Here is a 24,129-nt window from a genome sequence, read left to right as displayed (position 1 = left end):
GGTCTGTATGTGGGATCCGAACCCTCGGCGGGAGCGCCACCGCGCTCCCAAGCGGCACACTGTAGCAGTGCGCCACCGGGCCGGCCCCTTCTGCTCACATTTTATAAGAACTTAGAATACATTTTCTTGTAGAAATCCTGGACAAGTAAGACTGTTTCCTATGTTCATTATTTTCCAGGATGATGGTCTTTCCGCTAAATCTCTGCTTGTTCATTTCTGTCATCCAGGTTCCCTACTCAGAGCCCTTTCCTAAGCAAGAAGACAAAACTTCATAACACATTATGCATGGAAAAAAAAATTAATTGGTACATCACAGAAATCAAAATTTGCTATAGTTCAGATAGGTCTATCTGATTCTTATTGTGTAAACTATTGGAAATAATATCCTTCTATGGAAGTATAATATCTTACAATTAAAAAAATTCTGTCACAAAACTATAGCTGTTTGTTTTCCGCAATCAAAGGCCCAATAAAATAAGCAAACCTTCAAGATGCCTTCAATTTCTGTGTCTCATGATTAATTTTTATAAGTTAATAATGATTAATATTTCACAGTATTAGGTGACATAGACTGATTTTAAGTACAAATGTTTCGGTAATGACTTCATTTTACCCAGTGGTTTTTAATGTGTAGTTATAGTTTAATAGCACTACCTCCTTTTAAAAGCAGTTTTACATCCTTTTATAAGAAACTCAGTCTTTACATGAAGACAATCTGGCCTTTTAAGGTTTATTTTACGTAAAGTGAAATTGTTGTAGAAATGAAAGGTTATCTTCTCATTTTAACATGGCATTTTATTCAGAGTAAAAATGATAATTTTGTAGTTATTGTCCTCTCACCCAGTGAATATTTTAAATGGATGAAAAATGAGATATATCTTTCTTTGCAATTATGTTCTTTGCCAGTGAACCTGGGAGTTATCATTTCTTTTCTTAGAAATATTGCTGGAGTTAATTCAGTAAAAGAACTAGTCATTTCTCATATTATCTGTAAATTGCATTGAATCTCATTGTAGTCACATTAGGAAGTAATGATTTATATGCTTTCTAATTATTTATCTGCTTATATAAGCACAGTCCCCCTTTAGAAATGTTATTGAATTAATTCTGTAATATATGGAACAAAGAAACATAATTTCCATAGATTAAGCTCCGCTTTTCAGCAATCTGATCTTGTTTTACATGCTCTGCTCTGTAATATAGGTATGTACAGGTACCAAGCTGGTAATTTATTATATTTAAATAGACTCTGGGAAGAGTATATAGCAAATGCTTATCTGCTGAAAGATGGCTGTTTTCCTGAATATACACTCTAAGTGGCTGAAATCAAGTAAAGTATTTGTACTATTTGGGAACTAGTGACACAATACAGCCTGAGGAGGTACTGGTTGCTCTCTTTCCTCAAGTGGGAGTATTGGAATGAGAAGGTGGATGGCAGTTGTATGCTTATAATATAGACAACAGAAGATGGTGAGAATTCTTCTGTGGAATTTTCCCTAGGTCCCTTGTTAAACTAAAGCTTAGAAAAATTCAGAAATAAGTGGCCTTATTAAAAAAAGAGGAATGCTATATATGTTTATTTTTTTAATGCCAGTTTTTGGAAAATCCAAACTTAGCACTAAAGGGAAAATATACCATGTTTGAAGTCATATTTGGTCTACAGGTATATATGCTTCTCTCAGTGGAATACTTGCTTTCCTGAAAAAGACTTGAACATCCCATTTTATAATAGACACAACATTACTATTTACAAGATGTAAATATGCTTACAGAACTGTGCATATAATATTCAAATGCTGAGGAAATGCAGAAGAATAATAAGGATTTGAGGCCTGGCATCAGGTATATTTCAAAGCCCTTTAAGAAGATTTTGAAGGATGGAAGGAACATAAATTTGTGTGAGGAGTATGAGAAAAACAAATTCACTAGGTAATTTTTTTTCTTCTAAATGCCTGTTTTCAGAGATTAATAAAAAAAAAAGAATGTTGCCTTTTCCTAGAAGCTGTTTGGTTATTTATTGCAGAATAACAAACCATCTCCAAATCTATGGCTTTAACAATGATTTATTATCTCTCTGGTTCTGTGGATTGACCAGGCTCTGCTGGTCAGTTGTCACTTGGGATTGCCTACAGTTGCTATCAGATGGCTGGGGATGAAATCATCTGAAGGCTCGACAAAGCTGAGTATCAACATAGGTTCTTCACATATGTATCTAGAGACTTACTTGGGATAGGAAGAATAGCTGGGGACTGGCTGGGAATTTCTCTATGTGGCCTCTTTACATGTAGCATAGACTTTGTTACAGCATGGTGGTCTCGGGGTAGTTAAACTTCTTACACGATAGTTCTTTTCACCAGAGCAAGTGTTCCCTGGTACAGGAAATGAAGATTACCGTTCTTTGAATTTCTGGGCTCAGATTCTGGCACAGAGTCACTTCTTCATATTCTATTCGTCACAATGCTCACAGAGTCTGCCAAAATTCAAGGAGAGAGGATATGGACCCCACCTCTCCATGGAAGAAGTAACAAAGAATTTGTGGCCATAATTAATTAACTACAAAAGTTATATGTGATAGATTAGCAGGAAGCTTCTTATGTTTTCTTTGTTGAAATAGCTGGGACAAAAAATAAAAAGCTATAAAGATGTCAGCAGATCTACTTTTGCACACACAAAGTGAAGAGAAAGTGCCTAAAAAGCAACCCAAGGAATCATAGTTCCTGTGACCTTGATATTAGAATCACCTCACCCACAGAAAGTGCCATGGACATCACTTTCATAAGTCAGATTCTAGATGTACGCTCTAGGGTCACTGGCTATTTAAAGAAGAATCTTTTGTAAAGTGAAAAAAATTTTTAAAGATATTGAACACACAGGAGGTGCAATGATAAATGTTACTTTATTCTTCCTCTTTCATTCCATTAGTGTTTTCTTAACAGAATAATTGGTCCCTCTCAAGATTTAGCTGCTCTGGTCTTAAGCCTTGAATATAAGGTTCTATTCTTGGTCTTGGGATTTGAAAGTTATTGGGTGTGGTGGGGGGAGAGATTGGCAAAGGAAATCCTACAGGAGACAGTAGACCCTAATTTTTAAGAAGTGTTCTACTTAGTTTCCATGGAAACTTGTTTGGGTGGTAAACCTCACTGGGTGTGTGCTTATGTGCCTCCATACACAGATTTTTGGGAGGGGGAAAACAATAGTGGGATGGCATTAATAAAAGTTCGAAAGACCAGTATAGGTCTGGTTGAACGAAAGGGATTCCTTGGGGACACCCGCATCGATTTTATGTTACTGGGACTACTCTAAGCCACATACACCTCACATAGCATGCCCAATGAGAAACAAGTAAATATAGGTATGTTAGCATTCACAGTTCTAGGTGACATCAAGCTAAACTGAATTTAAAATGACATAAAATATCTTAAGTTTTCTAATCCTTATTTCAAGTGAGAATCAGGAGAACAAATGAAGTCTGGAGTTACCCCCCTTTTTTTTTTTGCTTTGCGTTTTATGTACCTTGATAGCAGCTTTGGGCTTTTGTCCTGAATTAATTTCAAAATTTGATTTAAAATAACGTGCTTTTCCACTCCTTTCTTACTCCTTTGTAAATTGTCAAGGGAAAAAAAAGATCATTTTAGATGTTCTTGCTTGCATAATTGGAAGGAATATGAATAGGCAAGGGCTTAATGTATCTGTATTCAGTTACTAAAATGACCTTAAAAATATGACATAATATGACTTAAAAAATGACCCCAGTTATCACTTTTTGTCTATCAAGTGAGTGCCAAAACCAAATGATTTTAATAACACTCTGAATTTTCTCTCCATTTTTTTTGTTCTTGTTGTTGTTAATGTCTTATGATCTATTATTGCCTTGATACTATGGTGACAGCAAGGAAGGGAACAAACAGAAAATAAACAAAGTGAATTAAGTCTGAGGATTATTTAAGTGGTCATCCTCAACTTAATGTCAGACAAACAAATATATCTTTTGTAACTCAGCTTTTCAGCAGAAGGTTTTATTTGGGAGCTTTTTTTAGAGAGCTTAAAGCATGTAACTGCTAGAGTACTTGATGTATAAGCAGATAAAATAAATACATCAAGGAATTAGAAAGAGAGAATAGATAGAAAATCTTTGTGTGTATGTTTCTTTCTTTGAAACTGGTTAGCCCTCTTTTGAAAGAAACTAATTCATGGCTTCTCTGTTTATAAATACAAATTAAACTTTGCTTGTTTGGCCAAAATTGGCAAATTTGTGAAAAACTACATTCCTGGAAGTATGAATATGCTTGGTGAACTAATGACAGCCTTTCAAATAAGAAAGCTGAATTCTTGTAGATGCCCATTGCAAGAACTGTCCACTGTTCTTTCCTATTTGCCCATTGCTAGATGTACCCACTTCCATCAGAGTTGGAATGAGGTTCGTACTAATAGATGTACTCTAATTCAAAAAATAAGTGTAAGAGAGGAAACCTATTAGCCTATAATATCTACAAAGAGAATTGAGCACACAAGCATAATAACACCCAGGAGTTCCGGTCAAGTTGGCAGAATAGACGATTCCCAGTGTCACTCTCTCCCACAAATCAACCAATTTACATTTAGAAAAATGTAACATCAGCCAAGCTGGGTCCGCTGAAGCTCAGGGGAAGAGGAGGAGAGACCTACAGAGTTCATGAAGGTGGGAGAAACCATGATGAAAGAAAGAAAAACTGCTCTGAGTGTTTTGGGATGCGGCCGCTTTAAGGCTGGAGCTGCTGAGTACATAGAGCCAGAGCCAGCAGAAGCCGCAGCTTTGCCCTTCAGATGGAGTTGCTTGGAAGCCGCAGGGAAAAGGTCTTGGTGGCCTCCAGGACAGCAAGACCAGTAATAGGGTTCCCGTGGACCCACGAAGTAGTGATGAACCAGAACAACTGAAACAAGGGAGCCATTCAGAGGCCAGTGAGTCATCACAAGTGACTGGCACAGGGCCTGCCCTGTGGGAAATATTTACAGCACGGGCAGTGGGGGAGACAGGCCCACTGGGAGAACACTGGGACACAGCAAGGACAGCTGATCTGCCCCCCAGTCAGCACAGGACCACTCAGAGGAGACTGGTCAGGAATGCAGAATTGCATGGGGTGCAGTTTGATTAAAAGACTCAGGCCCAGATCAGGGTTTCTACCAGATCCACTGGATCTCTGGAGAGCTGGAAGTAAATATAAGGTCAGTCATTAAACCCTGAGCTCCACAAAAAGCTGGGGAAACAGCAGCAAAGCAGTAATTTAGCTCAACCACACAGCTCAAGTACTGGTTCCCATAAGAAGTTCCCCCATTTTAAAAGTAAGCAAAGACCAAAAAATTACTTCTGGCCCAGGCACACCACCAGCACCTTGAGGCCTGCCTGGGAACAGGAGGCTTGGAACAGGAGACCAGACCCCACTCCCACATCCAGGCACACTGTGCCAGCCCATCAGGACACACCCAAGGATCGGAGGCATAGAGAAGGGGACTGGACCCCCTTCCCACAACCAGGCACACTGTGCCAGTACCCCAGGGCCTGCCTGTGGACCCGAGGTTTGGAGCCAGGGACCAGACATACCCCCACAACCATGCACACTGCCTGCACCAAGGAGCATGCCAAAAACATCACCTCCATGTGGGTGGCCCACTGTAGCCACTACAATAACCATGACTGCCGTGAAAGTGGCTGGATGCCACAACCACCATGCAGATGGTCCACCAGTCACTGGAGTGCATTGATACAAGGAGAGTCACCAGCAGAGATAAAGAAAAGAAGAGGAGGCCTCTCTTCATAAAGCCCATTTCAGAGTGACAGAAGAAGCGTCTGCTCTATGATAATTTGGGGGGACATGATCACACCTTTCAGCATTGGACAGATTATCTAGGCCACAAATCAACAGAGTAACCATTACTTTTTCAGAAGGAGAGAAGAAATCTAGGGTAATTAGAGGGAGGAGGGGGGCGGCAGAGGGGGGTAGGGAGAGATTTGGACAAGGGGCATAAAGAATAATTACGATTTGTAACAATATACATGCTAGTAATATTGATTTGATCAACATCTCAATGTTGAACCTCAAAAATATGTATAATCAATTTTGATTCAATAAAAAAATTAAAACAAACAAACAAACATAAGAACACCCAATTTTGGTGTCATTTTGAAAGGATATATGTTCTCTCCTGTTTGAAAATAATGTCTGGAAAAAAAAAAGAATGGCTCACAATGATGTCTTGTGATTGTAAGAGATCTTGCTGTCTTCAAAGAAGAATCCTTCTTTTGGATCAAAAGGGTGATTATAATATCATGGTTTGCCCAGAATAGTTCTGGTTCATGCCTCTCGTCCCAGCATAATTATTGATAGTGTCCCAGTTTGAATGATCAATTACATGGTCATCCTATTTATACACTAATACCAAAGCATTAGGGCATCGATTAAGCACCTAGCTATTCATGCTGCTCCATGGTATATTAATTATATTAAGAAATAGCAAAGAAAGAACCTCTGCCCTTTGGGAACTTCAGGTCTAAGAGACACAGTACTGCTCTGAACACATGTAAAGAGATCAAGTGCAGTAACTCAGAGACCAAAGTGTATGTCATGCTCTGCAGAAACACATTTATTTGGTGGCTGAGGAGAAGGTGAGAGCTCTGGTTGAGAGAATGTAGGAGTTTCACATATAGGAAGGATGTGGTGAAGAAAGGCTTATTTTATTTGAGTGAATATTCAGAATGAATGGGATGTCTTTCTGAAAAGGGCTGTTTGCAATTTTTTCTATCATTCTAAGTATTGCCTTCCACAAGTAAAAAGGAAGTTAGTTTGATCTCTAGTAGACTGTCTTTGTCCACCCTCTATACCAATGGAAACTGACCACAAATCAGGACCAAGCTTGGCTATGAGAAGGATATAATCAAAAACCATTTCGCAAATTGGTATTTGTCACTTTCTCACGATGCATCAATGTGTGAGGTAAAATGTAGATTCAGGAATGATAAACTTTATCCCAGAGGTCTCTGTTAGCAACATGATATTGCTTTGAACATATTTTTAAAAAAGATCTTTATCTAGTCTGACACCTTCTGACACTGAAGAGTGAATCTTGAAGTAGCCATATATTCTTTAGGCCAATAAGACTCCTAGACTACCAGTGAATTGTAGGGTGATTTGGAAAGCAGCATTGGGCTAAGGTAGGGCATTATCCTGAAGTTTTAGACACAATTTACCTGCCTTTGGCCCTAGGGTTACTGAGAAAAGGATGAAGGAAATAGCTCCAGTTCCCTAACCAAAGAGGAAGAGGGGAATTCGGGTCAATAGTGGCCTATGAGGCTTTGAATTATACACACAAAAAACAGGTATCATTGAAATTACATTTGGAAGCATCCCTCAAACTTTATGGGAAAGTCCTATTTGTAACCCAGTGGAAGTCCTGTGGGGAAGATCCCCCTGCTCCCCGCCAACTCCACCCCAGGGCTCCGTTCATAAAGAGTGTAGTCAAAACCTTGGCCTTACCTTGGAAGGTTCTGAAGAGCCTCTGGTCTTTAACTCATAGGATCAAGACAAATTTGAAGTTGGCTGAAGGTATTTTATTGTCTTCTATTTGTTTCTCTTGCTATTTAGTAAATCAAGTTATTTATCTGTGATGCAGTGTTGCATAAATATGACTTGGATATAGTAAAACCTTGATTACTGAGAAATGCCAGAAATTAGGGTGTTGAGGTTATATTGAATTTTTAAGGGTAAATGAGGGTTATGGGCTAAACCCCAAACCTATTCATTAGACATAACTGCAATTCCCCAAAACATCATGGCTGATCATACCTCTAGAATTTTATTCATGTTATTTCTTCTGCTTGGAATTTCTTTTTTCTCTTTTTCTGCTTGGAAAACGCTTACTCATCTTTTAAGATTTAACCCAAGGGTTGTTTCCTCTTTGAAAACAATATTGACTTCCTTTCAACTTCCCTCATCTCTATCTCCTTTACTTGTGTATCTGTCTTCCCCACTAGATCATAAGCTTTTTGAAGGAAGAGACCTTGCAGAAGCTGGCACGTAGTAGGGAACCTGTATCTAGGTAGGTATGTTACTGAGTGAACAAACAAAAGGGAAGGATGCCTAAACACTAAATCATATGTTGATGAGGAAAGTGAGTTTCTTAGACCAGGCCATTGGGACCCCCTGAGGAAATGGACATCCTCACAAAATTTCATATTTGCTCCAAAACATAGTTGGTCTGTCCATGAACTGAACTGCTACCTCCTTGTTTAAGCAGAGAAGTTGGCAACTTGCTTCACTCTAAGCAAACCAGACCTTTAGTCAGAACTCTTATATCCTGACAGTTTTAAATAATGACACTATAGAAATGAAATATTAAAGAAGACTCCCCCCCATGAAGGCTTTTAATGGTCAGACATACACAAACCTTTTCTTTGAGTTCTTTATTTTAATCTCTGAGATAAACATTTTCTTTTGTTCATTTTTATTTTTCCCTGCAGGTACTTCGTTGATGATAATTGTAGGAAGTACATTTAGGAAAGTGATATTCTTCTATTAGCACTGTAGTCAAAAAATTATTTTGTTTTTCTGCTGTCAATTCCTTTATTTTTTTTGATGAGTTGTTTTTGCATGATAAAAGATTAATAATCACAATGTACTTGTTTATTACAAATATTTTTTTCCTCCAGTGAGACTATCAGTATAAATGCCAAGCAATCTGAATTAAACAGCTGAAGTAGTAGTATTGCTATTCCAATTGCTTGTCATTGCATAGGAGGTTATGTTTACAGTTGACTATACAGCACTACCTGAGCCATACATTTTACATTTGCAATCAGTCTATTACAGATGAACTGTGAAAATTGGCGACAGCTTTTTATGATAATTGGGAGATGTTTTCCTTGAAGTATGTAAGGCCCTTGAGAGAGCTTAAATTACTTGTCTGTAATTTTGTTATAAGATTTAATGCTATTTTACTTGGTTTATTGCTCTTGGATATATTTTCCTGTGTCTTTCTGTTGAGTGACACACATACTGTCTTCTCAATAATATTTTTATTTTGAATATCATTATAAATTTTATTTTGCTGGTTGTTTTCAACTTCAAAGAGTTATCTTCCCTTAGGGCATGATTCATAGATAAATGAAACTACCTCTGGATGTTAAATTAAGAGTGTGAATGGAAATACAAAAGACAGCCTCTCTTTGATTCCACCTGGCTCTGTGTTTTGAGTAAACCTGACCCAACATTTCAGATACTGACTATAAATCTGTACATGATGTGTGCAGCAGTATTTTTAGTGATTTAATGATAATTTAAAAAAATTTTTTATTGGTTATGAATATTCATGAGATTCAAAGCTGATTGTCACCCCTCATGCCCAAGATGTGGAGGCCAGATCCATACTGGCAGCATACCCATTATCACAAATTGCATTTGTACCCCACGTCCCCTACCAGGTTATCCTCAGCCTCCCTCCCTCTCCCTTCCCCCTCACTCTGCTTTGTATCCCTATGTATGTTCTCTCCCCTTGCAAGTCCAATGCACTACTGTGGTCTTTCTTTCCTTCCTTCTTTCTCTCTTAGCTCCCACTTATGAGTGAGCACATGCAGTATTTATCCCTCTGTGCTTTGATTATTTCACTCAACATAAGTTACTCCAGGTTCATCCATGTTGTTGCAAAGAGAGCAACAGAGAATTTCATTCTTTTTATGGCAGAGTAGTATTCCATCGTGTATATATACCACATTTTCCTTATCCAGTCATCCATCGATGGACATTTAGGTTGGTTCCATTTCTTGGCTATTGTGAACAGAGCTGCAATGAACACGGGAGGGGAGGTATCCCTTCGACATGATGATTTCCATTCCTCTGGGTAAATACCCAGAAGTGGGATTGCTGGATTGTATGGAAGATCTATCTGTAGTTGTTTGAGAAACCCCCATACTGTTTTCAATACTGGTTATACTAATTTACAGTCCCACCAACAGTGCAGGAGTGTTCACTTCTCTCCATATCCTCTCCAGCATTTGTGCTACACATAATTATGTGCTCCTGTGTTTTTCTGTTTTTCCCTTAAAGCCTTTTTCTGGTTAGGATGGTCTCCTTTCTGTTCTCTGAATACCTCATGCTCATTTCTACTGTTTGGTCCTTGAGTACACCATTTCTCTGCCTGGAATGTCCTTCCTCCTTTTCAAAACCTATCCGAGTCCCCTTAGACCTCCACTTGACAAGATTATCCCACTTACATTTTACTACATCTATGAATATTTATATAACTGCTTCAGCCCCAGTTGATCTCTTATCTCCCTGCTTGTAGCACTTGTTTGCTAGACCTCTATGTTGTTACCTAACAACATGTAGTGGCACCTTGCTTCTCTAGAGATCAGAAGTACGAGAAAGTCCACCTAAAACAGTGGTCACAAAGCTGCTGCATTATGGGTGAAGATTTTACTAAGAGCTTTAATATATGATTTAATTCCAATTCTTAGTGAACTTGATTACCTGGTTAAGTCTTCAAGTAATAAGAAACAATCAACCAAACCTCATTTTCTTTATTTCATCACATCTAAGATCCCATTGATTATAAGACCCACCACTATTTTATGTACATCAAAGAAAGAAAAATCACTAACCATAATACTGTCACAAGTTTGCTATCACTTAGAATGTGTACTTTATACTTATTGAAAGAGGTTTTTAATCACTGTTTTAAAATATGGTTTTGTTTATCACATCACCCTTTAATTTACCTGGCATATGGGGTTAAATACACGTTTCAGTGGTTTTTCAAAACTCTGGAATTTTCTCTTCATGATAATGCTTTTGGAGCAGAGTGCAGTGATACCAGTCACACCTGAGATTAAACCCTTCCTCTTCCAAGTGCTGGCTTCATAATCTTGAGCACATTACTTAAAATTCTGGAGCCTTAGTTTCTTCACCTACAAAATGGGGACAATTATTCCTACTTATAATTTGAACTAAATGAAATAATACAAGTGATGTTCAAACATTAGTTATCTGTCATGCATGACATTATACATTTAGACTCTCAGAACTTGGCATGCTTTTCCTTTTTATCTTAGTTTTCTTTAACATATCTAATATGTTTGGTTGCAGTAGCATACTTAGACATAATGACTTGCAGTCTATAAATTTATTATGATTTAGACTTTGTGCTTTGTAAAATTAATATTCTATTTTATAAGATTTTATATGGTTTAAAGTTTATATAAGTTTACTCAAAATAAGGGATGTTAACTATGCAATACATTTATTTATAGTTAGATAACTAAATAGCATGTCAGGAACACCTTAAGTGTAAATCACAAGCATCTCTATAGGGCAGAAGTTGTGCTTTGTATGTCTTATATATCCAATACTGAACATTACTCAGAAATCCCTGGGTGTTCTATAAATGTCTGGTGACCTCTCAGACTACCTCCATTATAACATTCGTTGTAAAATGTTGGAGATTGTTTTCCTTAAAGCAAAACAAAATTAAAAATTTTATTTTGTGAAAACTAAGAAAAGCTGGGTATATTATACTGTAATGCTGCTTTTTTAGTAAGTAGACTCAAAAAGATTTTATGAAGGGTAGTAGTAAGAAATTAGTCAATTGGTAGACAATTTAAAGGTAGCACTGTTTTTTTTTTTTTTTAAAGTCACTATCATTTGATTTAACTGTAGATGCAGATGTAATGGTTGGTTCTTCCTCTTTAGATTCATCACCTGACATTAGCTGCAGGCCAGCCCAGAATTGGGCAAAATAAGAATAGACTGGTTTGTGTATATATTTCACTTTCTTTTTTGTCTCTCTGACTTCCTTCATCCTGAACTTTCTTCTGTACATATTGGGTGACTAGAAATATAAAAACAAGTAAAAGATGGGCCCTTCTCTATAGAAGGTCCTTCCCCTCACTTTTCAGATGAAATAAAACTAAGGCCCAGACATGCTAAGTGATTTGCCCAAAGTCAGACAGTAGGTGAGAGCACTGGGACTAGAACCCATTTCAGTTTTCTGCCAATTAAATTCCATAAATATTAATCTAAACTAATTTCAGTGGATTCTGCCAAACTCTACCTTGTTTGGTCACTCACCTTGACTTCTGTTGCAAGAATGCTTTTATAAACACTGTTCACATGGAATGAAATTGAAGTATCATACTAAATTTTCAGCAACCAAAAAGTATCAAATAGTAATAGTTATTTTACATCAAGATAAATAGTGCACTTTGCCTAGAGGCAGGCTTGGTAATTCAGGTACCCTGCTTTCAGAGAGCTAGGAATCAGAAATCCAGGCTTATCGAAAACATAAATAAGGAGTAGATTGTTCCTATTATAGAAGGATTCTTCAACTTACAGATGGATTCACTCCAGGGTTCCTTTAAAGAAGTTCTCCCTCCATATTTTTAAGTATATGTTTGTTGATCATTGACTATTCATCAGAAAAACCGAGGAGCAGAAAGACAAATAGCTAAACTGTTTGGAATTGCTGCCAGGTGATGATCATTGAAATGAAGATAAAACGCCTCAAACATAAGTTGGTATGAAATGTAGCATTTGATTTATGTAAAATTGAATTCAGACACTAATTCTTAAAAATGTGTACAGCACAGAGAAGCACACTGGACTGACTTACTTAAACATTCTAGAACAGAGGTTCTTAGCGGGGAGAGGCCCTGTGAATAGGTGTGGGTGTAACAGTCAGTGGCTGGCTGGTTAGCTCAGTTGGTTAGAGAGTGGTGGGTGTTATAACAGTCAATTATTGCTGCAATAATTACCACCTGCATTAAAAACCACCTCGAAACTCACTGGCTTAAAACAACAATCATTTATTCTCGTTTACACGAGAATTGTAGGCCAGCTGGAGATAGGTTGATCTAAGCTGGGCTAAGCTAGGCTCAGCTGGGCTGTGCTGGTTTTGAAGCTGCAGGTTGAGCCAGGGTCTATCCTGCATGTCTCTCATCTTTCTTGGACCAAAAGGCCACCTCGGGCATTTTCTCATTGTTATGGCAGAATTGCAAGAGGGATGAGCAGAAACATACAGTGGCTCTTAAAGTCTAGAGTTGGAAATGGCATTATATCACCTAGATTAGTCAAAGCAAATCACATAGTCAAGGCCAACATCAGTGGGTCAAGGAAATAGTCTCTGCCTCTAGTGGGCAGAGTTACAAAGTCTTATGGCAAAAAACGTAAATTCAGAAAAAGGTGAAGGATTGGGAACAATGGTGTAGTCTACCCTAATGGGCTTCAGGGAGACCAAAAATCCTCTGAGATTGCTGACTAAAATGTTGTATCATATAGGAATATTTTTCTAGGGAGGATGGTCTTATTGTTCATCAGATTCTCAAGGAGGGGACGAGATTCCATCCATTTCCATGTGAGAGGCACTTACTCTAGGGCCTTTTTGTTCATTTGTTTGTTCATTCAACATTATTATTATGTTTCAGTTAATGACCCAGGACTGACTTATGTGAGAATTTTCTAATACTCAGGTGATGGGGTGGGGGATAGTTTGCTTTCTACCATGTTACATATTTTAAAAGCCCAGGTAATTTGGCAGGGCTCTATAACTACTTGGTAAACTTCCTGTGCCTGAAATTTGGCTGGTACTCACTCTCATAGCAATGTGTTCCTAGGTCCGCTGTGGAAGCCAAATAGTGAGAGTGCGGACACTGAAACCAGAAAGACCTGGTTTCAAATTCCTGCCCTGCCAATTACTACCTGTCTGATCTCAGGCAGGGAAATAAACCTCTATGCACCTCAGTTTCCTTATCTGTAAAATAGGAGTTTCATTCCCCATACTACAAGATTATTGTGAGGATTAAATGAGATGATGTGTGTATAGTACTTGTCACACATTAAGCACTCAACTGATGCTAGTCCCTCCCATTCCCATGATTGCCTATATCACACTGATACTTTTATTCTTACTCTGTAATACAAGTAGTATCTCCCTACCCTGTGAGATATTAATGAAGAAGTTTCTGAACCCTATTTCTTCCTATTCTTTGGCTCTTAAGAACAGTTATTAGCTATTTCCTTCCATAGACAGATTCTAGACCCAGGATCAAGCCACATTTACACTTGGCATTTCCATGAGCTCTCTTCAGCCTTCCTCTTCTGGTGAGAATGTTATGAAAGTAAAGTGACATCTTGTTCTCTGGAAGGGGATTGCCAAGACCAGAAGGAAATTGAACTTTGTCCTTCTAGCCACCTCTGAACTTTGACGTAACAGAGACTGCGTAGGTGAAAAATAATTCTTAACAAGTAAAGTACTTTTTGACACAGTAGATTAAGCAGTAATGGAAAAAGTTCTGAGATGTTGTTTTTCACAAATTACCACTGTTAACCTCCAAATTAGATCAACCGAGACAACTCTTTTGTTCTTTGAACTGACACAGATTGAGTGAGCCCTCATCTGGAGTGAGAAAAAACATTTCTCTAGGTTAATAGGAATTGGTCTATTTTGAATCCTATTCCAGCTAGTAAAAATGATGTTAACTTGGAAAATTCTATCTGGAATTAAAAAGAAATACTCCAGCATTTAAGTATTTATTACCTTTAAAAATATTCTCTCAGCTTTAAGCCTAACAAATTATGTATTTAGCACTGAGTGATATTGCAGTTTCAGAATGGCAGCTGTGTAATTAATTAATAATAGCTTTCAGAATATGTTCTATTTTTATATGTATATGTATATATTCTAGAAATATTACTGATGTTAGAGATAATAGTTCCCAGCTTAGCCAATGTAAATAAATGTAAGGCCAAGTATAAAAACTTAGAGATTTTAAATCTGAAGTGGTTTTATAATACTACTCAAAGGGATGGAAAAGACTACTTTTTAAAAGAGCATCTTCAATGCATTTTAAAATTGTTGTACCTTAATTTAGTTAATTTAACAATGGGAAATTAAACAGTGCTCAGCTAGTTTATTGTTCTGTTAGAACTGTGGCTTCCTTGGCTGGGGAGGGGGCATTAAAGGTTGATGGTATTTAATATAATACCTTTTTATTCCATTATGGATTTGCTATTAACTTGCGGATCTTTCAAGGGGAAAAAGTAAGCTATTTTAAGGGCTCTAATTTAGACAAGGCTAACTAGTTGTGATGAAAGGAACATATTTTCACCAAATTTCATCAGCTCCTTAAGCAACGCAGTAAGTTATCACCTTTACATATGTAGGTTGGATGTTATTCTCTCTCCTCTCCCCAACAATTTGGTTTCACCCAATATGAGAAGTTATTAAAAAAAAAAAAAAAAGAAAAGAAAAAAAAACTTTCTAAGGTAAATCTTCATTGGGCTTTTAATGACGATAAACTCTGGAAACAGCTAGAAATGTAAACAACACAATAAAATCTTAAGAATTAACTGTCTTGGGAGCTGGTTGAGTGGGTTTGTAACAAAGCAAAAAGAATGAGTGTCCTCTGGGATTTCCAAAGACTTTGAAGTCAGTTATATTATTGCTCTGTTACAAATAATAAAGCACAGAAGGGACTAGTGGTGTTCAGTTCCAGGTCATGCAACTAACTAGCCAGTGTCAAAGCCTGGATTAAAACTTGGACCACTGTGGCTCTAGACATCCACCTATAGAATGGATTATTGAGTCCAAGGGAAGGAAGATTTGGGAGTCAGAAAGTTACTCAAAACTGCCTGCATATTTTTGCCTTCTCTTTGCAAATGTTCTTCTGTTCATACTTGTATACTATACTGACACCAACTAATGTGACACTGAGTAAATTGTTCCTCTCTTTATGATTCTGCTCTGCACTGAAAAGTATTTACTTTTCTGGATGTATTTGAAGTACTTAAACTTCCTTTTTGTGTGTGATCAGCTTAGCAAACCGGCACTTCTAGAACCTGATAAAGTGATGTCTTAGGGATTTTGTTTCTCTTTTGTTCCTGATTTTTAAAATTTTCTAACTCTACTCACTCTCACAGCACTCTACATACCTACCTACACACCTAATTTATGAACCCTCTACAAAAAAAGAAATAATGGGAATGAGGGGGTGGGGTGGGGGGAGTGCTATTAAATGGATATATTTTCTGATTTTTCTTAAATCATTTTGTTTGCAGCCCTTTGCTTCAAAGGCTAAGTCATGAGAATTATTGACCCAGAGAAGGAAAAAAAGAAGAGAAAGGCACATGCAAGTAATATTAGGAATGAAAAAGGCCATATAATGATAGATAAAGTAGAGATTTGAAAAAATATCAAAGGCGAATAATATGGAGCAATTTTATACCAATAAAATTGAAAACATAAATGAAATGGATGTATTAAGAGAATATATAATTTATCCAAATTATCTTAAGAAAAATTAGAAAACCTTCATAAACCAATAGACTTGAGCATATTGAATTGGTAATAAAAATTATACTCCCACTTTCCACCAAAGACTTCAGGCCCAGGTGATTAGATGATTTTACTGGCAAATTCTCCCTAACTTTCAAGTATTTTAAATGATCCAAATTACAGTAACGATTTCAGAAAAGGGGGAAAAAAGCTACTCAATTTACTTTATGAGAATAGTATAATTTTAATCATAAAACTAGGAAAGGACAGAATCAGAAGAGAATAAGCCAGTCTTACTTATGAACATAGGTACAATGTCCGAAATGAGAACCATTAGACAGTTATTGCTCAGGTGCAAACCCCAAGAGTCATCTTGGTTTCCTCTTTCCTCCCTCATACCCCACATCTAATGAATCAGTTGGCAAGTCCTGTTGCCTCTGCCTCTTAAACATATCTCAAATCAGTTCAGTGTTCTGTCTGCTCTACCACCACAGGTCAAGCCACCAATCTCTCTCACTGCAGTAATCTCCCCACTCATCTCTCCATTCTTGCCTTTATCACAAAACATTCTCCCTTAAAAATGTAAATCAGATTGTCATTCCTAGATTAAAACTCTCTAAAGACTTCCCCTGACATATAGAATAAAATTCGAACCTCTCCCCGTAGTTGACAAGGCCCTGCATGATCTGGCATGCCTCTTCCACCCCATCTCCTGCTACTCTCCTCCTGGCTTGCTCCACCCTACACATGCTGACCTGCCTTATATGTGAAGAGACCAAGATTGTTTCGGCCTTAGAGATTTTCTGTGTGCTCTTCCCTTTGCCTGAAATACCCTTCCTCCAATCATTTGCACACCAATCTCCTCATCATTCAGGCCTCTGCTCAAATATCAACTCCTGAGAAAGGCCTTACCTAGTATATCTCCCTATTTCTTCATTTTCCCTGTGTATTAGTCCATTTCTGTTGCTTATAACAAAATAAATGGAAGTGGTTGTTTTATAAAGAAAACGAGATATACTGCTTACAGTTTCGTAGGCTGGGGAGTCCAAAGTCCAGGAAACAAAGGGAGCGAGGGTCTTGGTGGTGGTGACAGTGACCCAGGGGTCTCACATGCAGAAAATGGTAGAGCATACAGACTAACTTCTCATGTGCACTCCATTTAAAGCACTCAGAACCACGCCCCTGACCACCATTTTTTAATCCATTCAGTATGGCACGGTTCTACAATCTAATCACATCTTCAAGGCCCCACCTTAAAATTACCATAAGATTTCCCACCCTCAAAAGTTACAGTGGGAATTAAGCTTCTAATATATGAACTTTGGGGGACATAATTCAATCTATCCACAGCGCCCTCCTTCCTACTTTCTACACTATATCTCCTTAACCTTCTTCATTTTTCTTCATAGCATTTGTCTATGATCATTTTCAAATATTGTAGAGACTTATTGTCTTTCTCCATGACTAGAATGTAAGCTGCAGGAGGGCAAGGATTTTTCTTATTACTTGCTGTATTCCTAATACCTGAAAGAGGGCTGGGTATGCATTAAATATATATTGAATGAAGAAATCTAGCCCAACCCTCTTCATGTCACAGATGAGAAGGGAATATGGCTTGCTCAAGGTCATTCGCTCTTTCTACTATATCACATGTCTCTGCCTCTACCACAAAATTTTCATTTCAAAAGACAATCCTGGGGCCGAGCCCGTGGCGCACTCGGGAGAGTGCAGCACTGGGAGCACAGCGACGCTCCCGCAGCAGGTTCGGATCCTATATAGGAATGGCCAGTGTGCTCACTGGCTGAGCACAGTGTGGGCGACACCACACCAAGGGTTGTGATCCCCTTACTGGTCACGAAAAAGACAAAAAAAAAAAAAAAAAGACAAAAAAAAAAAGAGAAAAGACAATCCTGTTCTCTCCCTGGTGGACTAGTATAAGTATTAATTTATGGAAAGGTTTCTAAAGCATGCTGTAGGCAAATCAATATGACAATGAAAATTAGATATGGATACTGTATTAATTTATGGCTTTCTAATAGTAGCTATGTCTCATTTCAGGGGTGATTTCTTTTCAGAGGCAAGAAGAAATATTTATTTTTTATGTGTGTCTATTAGCAAATATAATAACACATGATAAGGCCACCATGCTGGGCTGACATTAACTTTGTCCCAAATAAGTCTTGAGTCAACTGGTTCAGATTAAAGTCCTGTTGTTTACCATCATGCAAAGTAATTTTATGATAAAACAAAAACAAAACAAAGGGTCACACAGCAAGAGTGCATGTGCATACATGCATATGTAGTATAATTCAATAAGTGCATTATGCAAATACCATGTGTCAGTGGAGATACAAAAGAAGGGCAGGCATAATCCTTATCATCAAGAATTTTTAAAAAATACATTCTTGAAAGAACTAGAATAGGGTTCTGGCACATTATATAAGCAAGGCGACATGGAGTAAGACTGTTTCTACCTGGGCCAGTGAGATTCAAAAGAAGAGAGAAATTACTTTGAGATAGAGTTAATCTGAACAAGCAACACAGAGACTATGCAATACAAGACTCTGTGTGGCCTTTTTTTCTGCTTTTTGTGACTCAGTGTATTGATAAATCATTAAAAATAGTTTATTTTGTGTGTAGGATAAAAGCCATTGACCAGAAAAGACAGAGAATTCTTGGAGGATAATAAGGTCTGGTAGTCAGATTTGATTTTTTTTAGGCAGAAGCACTGTGTTCGAGTACCCCTTGTCTCCCTTCAGAAGTGGGGGTAGGGAGGTTGTCCTGCCACTGGAGAATATTTCACAAGGTTTCATCGAAGTTTCAGAATATCAGTTTCTTTGTGGCATATCACTTCAGGCCCCTGGACAAACTGGAAGGAATATGTTCCGTTTTATTTGCTTTGGGTAGCCTGTATCTCTGGATTGTCTATTTTCTGTCACCTTCCACTGGAGAGAGGCTGATTAAGTGCATTCAATTTGTGGATGGAATTTTAAGCAATAGTAAGAAATTCTCACCAAACATACTTAGTCCTTTTAGGCCTTATCCTAAAACACCCATTAAAGGTAATGGACACTCTGTTTGATGAGGGCAGTTCAGCTAACCTAGCAGTCTCTGATGGTGGCTAGAGAGCTTATTCAGAATTTCACAAATGCCATCCACGTCTGCCAGAAATGCATGCCTTTCCATCAGCTGCAAAGTAGAACCTTCCATTTTCAGCATGCAAAACACTAACCACGTTTCTTTAAAAATGTATTTGGGAAGAAATTGTGTACTAGAATATTAGGTTTGTTATAAGAACTATAGGGACTTAAACATAGATTTTGGCTGCTGGGAGTAGAAAGTTAGTTCAAAGTGATACATTTTCTGCATTTATTTATTTCAGTGCATCTCCTTGAGCAGTGTGTGCAGGTAAATGAAAAATACTATCAACTTTATTTTAAAATAGGACATATGGACCAGAGCAGTGTTTCTCAAAATAGGGCCTGCCTGCAGTAGAATCACCTGGGGAGCTGGTCAAAAATGCAGATCCCTAAGCCCCAAACCTGTCCTGCTAAATCACTCTCTGAAGTTAGGGCCTATGAATCTTCATTAAAAACAAACAAGCAAACAAAACTGACTGGGTGTTTCTGATACACTAAAGTTTGAAAGCATTGGAAGTTGAAATGGTGGAGTAATTACTTAGAAGAAGAGCAAGGCTGGTAAGAAAGGGTTAAGGGCCGGCCCGGTGGCGCACTGCTACAGTGCACCGCTTGGGAGCGCGACAGCACTCCCGCCAAGGGTTCGGATCCCACATACAGACAGACCGGCTGCTCACTGGCTGAGCGAGGTGTGGGCGCAACACTGAGGGTTGCGATCCCATTGCCGATCCCGTTCCGGTACGGGCGTGACACTGAGGGTTGTGATCCGTTGCCGGTCACGAAAAAGGGCAAAAAAAAAAAAAAAAGAAAAAAAGAAAAAAAAAAAAGAAAGGGTTAAGCAGAAGGATAGTGTGAATAGGGAGTGCTAGTTAAATTTCTGATAGCTTTTTTACCTCATTTGCATCCCAATGCTGCTTTTATGAATGAAAAAGCTAAGTGTCCAATAAAAAAGGACTAGATACATTGTGGCATATGCATGCAATACTATATAATCATTTAAAATGACTTTATAGAAGTGTATGTGAAAGATATTTAGTCTATTTTGTTAGTTGAGAAAAACAAGTCACAAAACTTGTATGGTATGATTGCTTTCAAAAATACTATATAGTTATAGGCAAGGAAAAATATCTGTACAGACCTATACAAAGGAATTAATGTTATAAGATTACAGACAATTTTTATACTCTTTTTGCTTATTTGTATTTTTTTCAATCTTCAATGATGAACATTTAATACAAAAGTAATACCAAAATTGTTATAACAAGAAGAAAGTATCCACTTCTTAGTGCATAATATAATTTTAACATTTTAGTTGAAAGAACCTCTTTGGTTTCATATTATCTAGTATTTTAGCACCTCAGATGTTATTTAAATTAAAAGTGGTTATTTGTTATATAGTAACATTACAAAATAGAAATCTATGGAAGAAGTTGTATGTAACTGCAGTTTGGCAATTGAATGTTATTAGTAATGAAATGGAAGAAATATTATTATTGTATAGGTATACCTTACCTTATATTGATTGAAAATTATCACTTTCCATCACTGTGTACCTCTATTTCAAATATTTTATTGCATCCCCAAATAAATTAAGATATTCTTTAAAACAAATTTTTCCAAGAGAGTGATAAAGGTCTAGCCTCCAGAGCTGCAATGTCAATTTGATAGTTGCATTGGGGCTACTGAGCACTCAATAAGTGACTAGATCAATTTGATATGTGCTGTGAGTATAAAATACACAACTTCTTTTAAAGGCTTAGTATTAAAAATAGAATGTAAAATAATCTTATAAATAATATTTATATTGCTTACACGTGGAAATGATAATATTTTACATATATAGGATAAAATAAAATATTAAAGAAACTTTACCAGTTTTTGTTGTTTTTTTGTTGTGTTTTTTTTTTTTTTGTTTTGTTTTTTTACTTTTTAAATGTGGTTACTAGAAAGTTTTAAATTACACATATTGTTCACATAATTTGTCGATTAGATGGTGCTGCTTGGGGCTAGACATCATGTTTTTGCAGCAAACCTTATGGATGACCCTGCTTGCCTGAAGGTCAAATGGTGCTACTGAGCTTGGGACTGGATTCGGTTTACATCAGGGCTTCTCAAAGTGTGGTCCTGGACATGCAGCATCAGTATCACCTGACAACTTGTTAGAAATGCACATTCTTGAGCCCTATTCCAGACCTACTGAGTCTAAAACATGGGAGCAAGGCTCAGCAATATGTGTTTTTACAAGCCCCCACCCCCCTGGGCAATTCTGATGGAAACTAAAGTTTGAGAAGGGATGGTTTGAAGAATCCTGTGGTAAATATGAGAATACTTCTTTCTAGTGTTCTATGGTGCACGCCCCAAGTGAATAATGACAAACACTGTTAAAGTCAGGAATTAGGGATTTTACTTCTCGGCCGGCCAGCTGTCTCCCCAGAAAGCCTGGTCAGAGAGCAGCCCCCAGCCTCATTAGAAAAGGGTTTATAAAGGCAAAAACCATATCCTGTCTGGGATACAGGATGTCCTGCAAGAGCAAGCAAGCTAGTTTACAGAAGCCAAAATAGGCAGGTTAAGCCATTTTTATTGGCTCCTCTGCCTGTCTTCAGGCAGAGTTTCCTAAATTGGGGGTCTTCTAATAAATGGTTAACTAGGTTACTGTGGTTGTGAGTTAAAACTAGGTAAAGAAACTTTTTTGGGTAAGGGTCTTTATCACACCTGGGTGCAAGGGCAGGAAGTGTGGTTACTTGAGGAGGGGTCTGCTTTATAGAGCAACTCTGTTTCTCATCTACACAGGAAAGAGCTGGCAGTCTGTGGTTTTCTTGCTAACACTGGAACAGGCTTGTGACCACAGAGTTACAGAGTGCAGAAACGCATTTAGCTGTTTTCTCAACTGGGACAAAGATGGAGTCAGTCATGTCAGTTTGCAACACTAGTGTATCAGCTTTGAAAGTCTGGATTTATACCTTCTTATGTTTGCTTATATCATGGCCCAGTTGCTTCAAGATGATCATTGTAATGGTGACAATTATTGATTATAAAAGCCCTTTAATGATACAGCCATCTGCTGTTTATATTTAGAGTGGAGAATATGACCCTTTACCTTAAAATGTATGAACAACATCTACTCACAATTCTCTCAAGGATTTAAATGTGTATTAAATTAAAATTACCTATACAATTATTATTTCTACTGAATGTAGACAAATGAAAAGGCTTGGTGAGAAAAGGATAGGAAGAAGAAGAAATAAATTGTTTTACTTCATTCACAAATATTTGTTGAGCACTAATGGGTAAAGGGAATCGAGAGAATTAGCTACTGCAGGCAAGGATGAGGAAACAGCATTTCTCACTTCCCAGAAGCAGCGATCTCAATTATTTTTCACAATGCACGTATGGATTGATGAAGTAAGAAGTGATTTTCAGCATTGGCTTTATGTAATAGTCATAACAATAATTATGTAATAATCCTAACAGTAACAGCTTTTTGTAAGCAGAGGCTTTTATAATTGTTTTTAGAAATCATGAACATCCATAATGAGTGTGTTTTTCTTTTGAACTGTGACCTGGCTTTTAAGAGCAAATAGAATATTCTTAGTCAATGTGAACCTCACAGCATCTATTACATGTATTATAGTGAAATTTTAAAACCTTTTAGGTTACACTGGAATGTTGATACAAAAATATTCACCCCTTAGCATTTGGCATTAGATAGCTTTCAGAACTTGTCTAAAAGGAGCTACATTTTAAAATATCATTTCCCGGTTGTGCTAGGTTCTAGGGTAAGGAGAAAAAAGACAGAGTTTACCTTCTAGGAACTCATAGTTTCCTGCTGCTATTAAATCTGGTTGTACCTTAGATCACCTGGGGGGCTTTTAAAAAATACCAAAACTCAGGCCCTTCTCAATTAAATAAAAATCATTAGGAGTAGGTGCAATGAGAGTTGAGAACTACTGGTAGAGCTGTTAGACACTTACATACAGTGTCACAGAACTAAGCTAAACATATTAATAAAGTATTACAAGAATGCAACTAAATTTTTAAGGGGACATTGCTAATGTTTGGGGAAGATTTCACAAAAAAGGTAAATCAGACAAGAATCAATAAGGTATTACAACTAGTCTCTTTCCTGTTTTGTTCTGAGATCTCTGTTTTTCTCCTGCTTTCTGGGACCAACAGTAGTTAGTATGTTTTCTGAGTTCTTGTGTGGATGTCTTCTGGTGAGCCCTTTCCTCCCCATTACATATACTTAATACTCTTTGCATACTCTCTTCTAAGCAGCCTTTGGTGAACTAGATAGAAAGACTCAGGTTCCTTGTTTATATTGCTAGTGAGAATTACTTGCATTCCCAGTTGCTGGTTTCTTTTGTTCTGCTGAACATCTGTGCAGCCCACTGATTCTCTTCAGATTGCTTTGGAATTGACACATATGAGGGCACTTCAAAAAGTTCAGGGAAAGATTCATATTATCTTTTCATTCTATTTTTCCATGAACTACTTGAAGTACCCTCATCATATCTTCTCGGTCATTAAATTAGTTTTTCAAGAATGGGCTTTAAAGTCTTTGTTAAATTTTGGGCCGGCCCGGTGGCGCACTGGATGGTGCGCCGCTTGGGAAGCGCGGCGGCGCTCCCGTCCGAGGGTTCGGATCCCACATACAGACCGGCTCCCGCTCACTGGCTGAGCGAGGCACGGGAGCAGCACC

The sequence above is a fragment of the Galeopterus variegatus genome, unplaced genomic scaffold, assembly GCF_000696425.1.
Source record: "Galeopterus variegatus unplaced genomic scaffold, G_variegatus-3.0.2 Scaffold499, whole genome shotgun sequence".
Lineage (NCBI taxonomy): Eukaryota > Metazoa > Chordata > Mammalia > Dermoptera > Cynocephalidae > Galeopterus > Galeopterus variegatus.
The sequence above is the reverse complement of the archived record's forward strand: the minus strand, read 5'-3'. Positions refer to the sequence as shown.